This window comes from Gossypium hirsutum, chromosome D12 (genome assembly GCF_007990345.1).
Source record: "Gossypium hirsutum isolate 1008001.06 chromosome D12, Gossypium_hirsutum_v2.1, whole genome shotgun sequence".
Taxonomy (NCBI): domain Eukaryota; kingdom Viridiplantae; phylum Streptophyta; class Magnoliopsida; order Malvales; family Malvaceae; genus Gossypium; species Gossypium hirsutum.
The window spans coordinates 41,930,442-41,937,854 of record NC_053448.1 but is presented as its reverse complement, the minus strand read 5'-3'; the positions used below and the strand labels follow the sequence as shown (position 1 = coordinate 41,937,854).

The following is a 7,413-nucleotide window of genomic DNA, read 5'->3' as shown; positions in this document are numbered from 1 at the left end:
GTGATTTATGTTAATTGATTTTTGACTCCAAAATAATAATAACCGTCCTACTTTCTACTTTTAGTTTCATCCCCAACTATGAGGTTGGAGCATGTGCAGCCAATGGATTTGTTTTACAATCTAAATAATTTCACTTGTGCGTAACTTGACACAAAAGAGGGCAAAGTAGAAAATGAAACGCAACAAATTACAGGGACTGCAAATTCCATTGAAACACACACCTTATCATTAACTTTAAAAAATATAAAGAAATAATAAAATAAATATTAATTTGTTATATTTTCAAATAAGAACAGTTACTCCATTAAATGCCATTAAGAAAAGGCAATTAAGTAACCTTTTCAATAGTCCTTAACTTGGAAGCATTTTTGGAAACATACTTGAGTTTATTGCGAGAAGCCCCTTCTACGCTAAACAAAGTGTGAATTCGCAGGTAAATACGAAATATTTTAGAGTGGAAAAATCAATCGATTATAAAGCCTCTGTCTATTAGTTTCCATCATAACCATGCCAGCTATACCAATGTTGTTTTCAAACAAGTTCAATGTGCTTCTCCTATGGAAATGCCTCTGTCTATTAGTTGTTTTAGTGGGTTGCAATCCCCCAGGGGAGCCCGTCAAATGTTCCACCAAAGATTCCAACTGCACCGTCACAAACTCTTACGGCATGTTCCCCGACCGAGCCATTTGCCGAGCGGGGAACGTGGCTTACCCGACGTCAGAACAAGAGCTGGTTTCGATCGTATCGGCGGCAACTAAATCCAAAAGGAAAATGAAAGTGGTCACACATTTCTCTCACAGCATTCCCAAGTTGGTCTGTCCCGACGGCCAAGATGGGTTGCTTGTTAGCACCAAGAACCTTAACCGTGTATTGAAAACCGACACGGATGCAATGACGATGACTGTGGAGAGCGGTGTGACGTTGAGGCAACTGATTAATGAAGCAGCTAAGGCTGGTTTAGCATTGCCTTACGCACCGTATTGGTGGGGACTGACCATTGGTGGCCTTTTAGGTACAGGCGCTCATGGGAGCTCCTTGTGGGGGAAGGGGAGTTCAGTTCATGATTACGTTGTGGAGATGAGAATTGTAAGCCCTGCAAAAGCTGAAGATGGATATGCTAAGGTGTGGGAGTTGAATGAGAGAGACAAAGATCTCGATGCAGCTAAGGTTTCGCTTGGAGTTCTTGGGGTAATCTCACAGGTAACTCTCACTGTCTTTCAGCTCCTCTTTCTCCAATTTTTTATGGATCCTTAAGTGTTAATGGCCATTATTCTCCTTTGGATGATATGAATTGATAGTTTGATCATATGATTAAACTATATTCTATCGATGAGAGCTGGAAATTCAGGATCCAAGAAACCATCCACCATAGCTGTCACTTGTAGTTCTGGGCCAAAATGGTAGTGGGCAAATCTATGAGGGTGGGTTGGCGGGCTAGACGGTCCCCCTTAGTTTTCTAAAAGGAATTTTTTTACTATTATCTTATGAGTAGATTACATTATATTCTTACTTTACATTTATTCTTAAAGTATATAATTAATAAATATTAAATAAAATAATTATTTAAAAAATAATAACAACTGTTTTTTTGAATAAAAATATAAGAACTTAAATGATTGTAAAAGGGGATCGATTTTTTTGAGAGAAGTTTTCAAATATCATCTTTGAGGACGTCGTGCCTCCTTCCATGGAGAACTGTGTACGGTTCACGGAAGTGGACGTACGGTCACCCACAAAGAGGCGACGTGAGCATCTCGTCTTTGGTGGGATTCGATCCCCTATCCCAATCACGGCTCTTTGCAGGTAGAGGGTGAGAAAAGAGGCCAAACCCTCCTCAAGAGATAATATCTTTCATTGTTAAGAGACAGGGTCAATGTTTTTAAAGATTTCTCGCAAAAAAATTGATCCCTAACAATAATATAAAATAATTTTAATAAGTACAATTTGGGTCCCAAATCATTGAATGATTACCTACATATATTAGATTTTATTTATTTATTCATTCAATGATACTCTCCTAACTTTTCTTTTTCAAATTTATTGGTTCATTTCTTTCTTCTTCTTTTTTCCCTTTTATTTTTCTTAACAAATAAGCTATTAAAAAAATAAAATCAAGTTTTTTTATGGAAATATTAATGAACTGAAATAAATATGTTAATAATAAAAAAACCCTACTAGCATAAAAAGACGTTGGGAACAAATGTCAAAAAGAAAAGGAAAAACGACAAAAGTTGTGTATCCGTACAATATTTAACAATTCATATTTTAAAAAAAATAAAAATTATGACATGAATGGTTTTTTAAGATAAAATATTTATAATGTGATTTATTTATAATTATATCTGATCTAATATAAGAAAAATGTAAAAATTATTTTAAAATTATGATACTTAAATATTATCTGGTAAACTCAAAATTAAGTTATAAAATTTATTTGATATATTATTTACATAATAGAATTAAATTATTTGCTAAATATGAATTTTAAATTATAAAAATATTTTACATTTTTATTTTTTAACCATTACATATTATTTAAGTAAAGTCAAATTTTAAATAGAAATTTGTTGATAAACCGTATCAAGAAGAGAATAGTGTCCTCATCCAGAAAGTAGAGTAGATCCCCCATTTCTTTCGATGTCTGTAAAATCTTATTATATAACAACGGTCGAACCTCAGATCGAATTTCGGGTTGAGTCATTTTATTTATAATTATATAACAAATTTTTTTAATATTTATGTGGCTTAAGTTTCTAACACAATAAATAGATCAATAAAAGCTATGGCTTAAGTCATTTTTGTGAGTGTTATCATGAACACCAATTATCACAGGACTATCAATGATATATGTATATTTATGTGTACTTATTTGATTGCTTTATAGGTGACATTCAAACTTCAACCTCTTTTCAAAAGATCCATTACTTATGTAAGGAAGGATGATACAGATTTGGGAGACGAAGCTGTGACTTTCGGCAAACTCCATGAATTTGCAGACATATTTTGGTACCCCAGTCAACGAAAGGCGATCTATAGAATCGATGATCGGGTCCCCATTAATGTATCCGGGAATGGTGTTTATAATTTCACTCCATTTCGCTCCACTCTTTCGCTTGTTTTGGCTCTTGTTCGATCTTCAGGTTAGTATCTACTGTTACTATTATTTTTATTTTCATTGCAAATTTATTAGAGGAGATGAACTAAACGTCGCATGAACATCGAAATAACATTCTAGCTTAGCTATTTGTTTATTTACTAATATGAATTTGATTAATGAATTAGAGGAAACTCAAGAATCCTCAGGAGATGCTGAAGGGAAGTGCCTCAATGCAAAGCTAGTGACGTCTACACTTCAGTCGTCTGCTTATGGCTTAACAAACAACGGTATATCCCTCTAGTCTCTTTCTTTTTATTAATACTTACGTGAAATAATCGATTAAATTATGATTTTACCTCTCTTATAATTTAGAATTTAATCCTTATACTTTAATTTTATTTTTACATAATTTAATCTCTTTATTTTTATAATTTTATTACCTAATCAAAATAGTTATGAAATGTATTTTTCTTAAAAGTATCACTATAATCAAAATAATTATGAGATGAATTTTTCTTTAAAAGTATCACTTCCAACCCCATTACATTGATCGAAAGGATTAATGGTAGGAATGAAGCCAAAATTTTGTGTTAAAAAGATAAAATTGTAAAAATTTGAAGTAAAATAAAACAAATTAGCTTAATGGTATTATAATGTCCAACTTTAAAAAAATTAATTAAATTCCTCTTAATTTTTCACACTCGATTAAGTCATTGAACAAATAAAATTGGCTAAATAGGCCCTTTGACTGACATTGATTGTTAGTATTTAATGGCAATGCAAACTTGACTATTAACAAATTCCAAATCAACATTGCTGACTGACGTGACAATGCCACGTAATCGTCTATTGCTGACATGGTAGTGCCACATCAGCAAAAAATAAAAATATTTTAAATTTATTTTTTAAAATAAATACGCAATGGATCTAGACCAACAGTACGTATATTTGACTTTGGATACCTATTTGTCTAAATACATTCTAGAATTATAAAAAAAACATAAAAAGATTTATAAAATTTATAAAAAATTATTAGAAATTAATTAAAAATCATAAAATTTTTTCAATATTTATAAAAAATAATTTATTATTTTTACATCTTAAATAAGAAAAAGAACATCAACAACTCATATTATACAATCAATATTAACAATTGTTATATTTTGGTATCTATTTTTCAATTTGTACAAGTTATATTAGTAAAATAATTTAATAAAAACAAGAAAAATAAATTTTATTAAAAATAATTTATTTTCTTATACAATTTTATGTTTTTAATTAATTTCTAACAATTTTATAAATTATTTTTTAACTTTTTATTGTTTTTAATAAATGTTTTTATAAATTTTATAAAAAATTATGGTTTTTAATTAATTTTTAATAATATTATAAATTTTAATGTTGTTTTTATCATTTTAATTTTTTTATAATTCTAGAATGAATTTAGACAAATGGTTATAACAACCATTTCTCTAGATTGATTGTGTACTTATTTTAAATATATATTTAAAATATTTTTATTTTTTTGCTAAAGTGGCACTGCCATGTCGACAATAGGCGATGATGTGGCAATGCCACATTAGCAATTGATGATGACATGACATTTCCACATTAGCAATTGATGATGATGTGACATTTATTAGCGGCCACATCAGCGTTGTCGTTAAATATTAACCGTCAACATAAGTCAAATAATCTATTTGGTTAGTTTTGTTAGTTTAGAGGCTTAATTGGATACAAAAAAGTTCAAAGGGACTTAATTGATTTTTTTTTGAAAAATTCGAAGACTTATTTTACCAGTAAGCCAAAAAAAAAAAAAGATAAACCTAAATCGAATTATTTATTTTTGAACAGGACCAACATGCAATTTTTTCCCTTCTAATCAAGAGGGCAATGACCTTGTCTTCTTCTGCCTCTAGTCAATAGTGTAAATTATTTTGACTACCTAATGCGTTTATAAAAAAAAAATATTACCAAAATATGTTAAATTGAAATACAATTGTATAAGAAGTAAATCATAATAAAGAGATAAAAACTAAGATTTAACTGAAATAATATGTAGTTCTTTTAGTTTGGTACATTACAAATTGAAAGAGGGGATGTGATTGTGACTTCAACCTCAGATTTCAAATGCAAACACAGAGCACTTAACTAGCTCCTTTTGGTTGTTGGATCTATAGCTAAGTATATGATTTTTGTTTCTTTCATTGGTGATATAGGTGCAATTTTTACGGGCTATCCAGTGATAGGATTCCACAACCGTCTCCAATCATCGGGAACTTGTCTAGACAGCCTCGAAGACTCATTGATCACCGCATGCCCTTGGGACCCCAGAATTAAAGGCGAGTTCTTTCACCAAACTACATTTTCCATCAGTTTATCGGTTGTGAAAAGCTTCATCCAAGACGTGCAGAAGCTAGTATCAATGGACCCCAAAATCACTATGTGGGCTAGAACTTTACAATGGGATCCTCATGCGCTACGTTAAAGCTTCCACCGCTTACTTGGGCAAGCAAGAAGACGCCGTAGATTTCGACATCACCTATTACAGGAGCAAAGACCCCATGGCTCCTAGGCTTTACCAAGACGTGTTGGAAGAGATCGAGCAAATGGCGTTGTTGAAATACAATGCTTTGCCGCATTGGGGGAAGAACCGGAACCTAGTGTTCGATGGGGTGATGAAGAGATACAAGAATGGTGGAGAGTTCTTGAAGGTTAAAAATAAGTATGATCCATGGGGATTGTTTTCGAGTGACTGGACTGACCAGGTTCTTGGGCTGAGAAATGGGGTCATCGTATTGAAAGAAGGGTGCGCTTTGGAAGGATTGTGTATTTGTTCCCAAGATGTTCATTGTGCTCCAAGCAAAGGCTATTTGTGTAAGCCTGGGAAAACTTTTCCAGATGCAAGAGTGTGTGCTCGTGTAAATACTAAGACTTAAGGCTTTTGATTAATTATTTTTATTCATTTATAGAAGAATATGAAAAATATATATACACAGCTCTTTTGAACCACATGGTTGAAAAGATATGTAATAGCTATCAACATAAAAAGAATGTTTGATTATTTGTAGGGTGGCGGTGGATAGTGTAAGTTTAGATATTTAGATATTTATGGATATTTGATTCGTATTTTATAAGTCAGTGAGTATAATTTTTTTTTTGAAATAAAAAATTTTAAAATGTAAAACATAAAATAGTGTTACAAATTGAAAGAATAATTAGAATCAAGGATGCAATTAGGAAGGATTATAGAGATTCTGATTTTTATTTTATTCACTATTAGCTTAAATAAAACTTTTTTCTTTGCTAGCTTAAATAAAACTTTTCTAGTATGCTAGGATATTAGGGCTGCTTTTATTGTAAGCCTCTATTTAAAATATTAATTACTATAAAAAAACTATTAGCATGATAAATAATTATTGCTAAATAAGTAACAAAAAAATAAAATCAAATAATCATGTAAATTATCTCACATATATTATCGGTAAATAAACTTTTATAAAGTGTTGGGGTCAAAGTAAAAAAAATTTAAAGTAAAAAAGGATTAAATTAAATTAGTGGCGAAATGTGTGAAGACATATAAAACAATTTTACCAAGAGCTAGTGGATACACTACACCAAAACAGGCTTTTAGATAAAAAAAAGCTGCTAAAAATCAAGCATTACCGGCGCTTTTAAATAAAGCAGCTAAAGATTGAGTATTAGTAGCGTTTTCCAAAAGCGCCGCAAAAAACCTAAGCCCAACGTCTACTTTGAGTTTTCGGGGCTTTAGTGGCATTTTTCAAAAAGCGTCGCTAATGCTCTATTTTTATGATGGATAGATTTTTATGAATAAGTTATAATATTTTATTTTATATTTTATTATTACTGATATTACTATTATTATATATTATAGTAATAATAATGATGATATTTTAAAGGAAAAATAGAGAAGATTCTTCATCATCATCTTATGCTATTTCATGTTACAAGAATTTGGGCTTTTTTCTTTCTCTTACAATCTATCCCCCCATTATCATTAAAGGTTTGGAAAAAATTTGATTCGAAAACAAATTTTTAGCACAGCGGAAAATTAAAATTTTAAAAATCTAGTCAATTTGTAATATATATAGTAATAAACCCTTTATCAAAATCGCACATGTATTTTTGGCTAAATAGATCCTTGTTGTTCCGGGTTTCAACCAAACGACTTTCTCTGCTATTATTGTACCACGAACTGCTTCGAGTGTGGACTCAAATGAATTCGAATAAATAGAAACCGATAGAATTATTATTCCGAAAAATAGAATTTATACTTAGAGTATCTAACTATTTTT

General features: G+C 30.8%; 1 pseudogene; it reads left to right on the top strand.

Annotated features, from left to right (window-relative positions):
• Positions 1-357: 357 nt before the first annotated feature.
• On the top strand, positions 358-6,224 carry LOC107945885 (probable L-gulonolactone oxidase 6; annotated as a pseudogene).
• Positions 6,225-7,413: the final 1,189 nt, after the last annotated feature.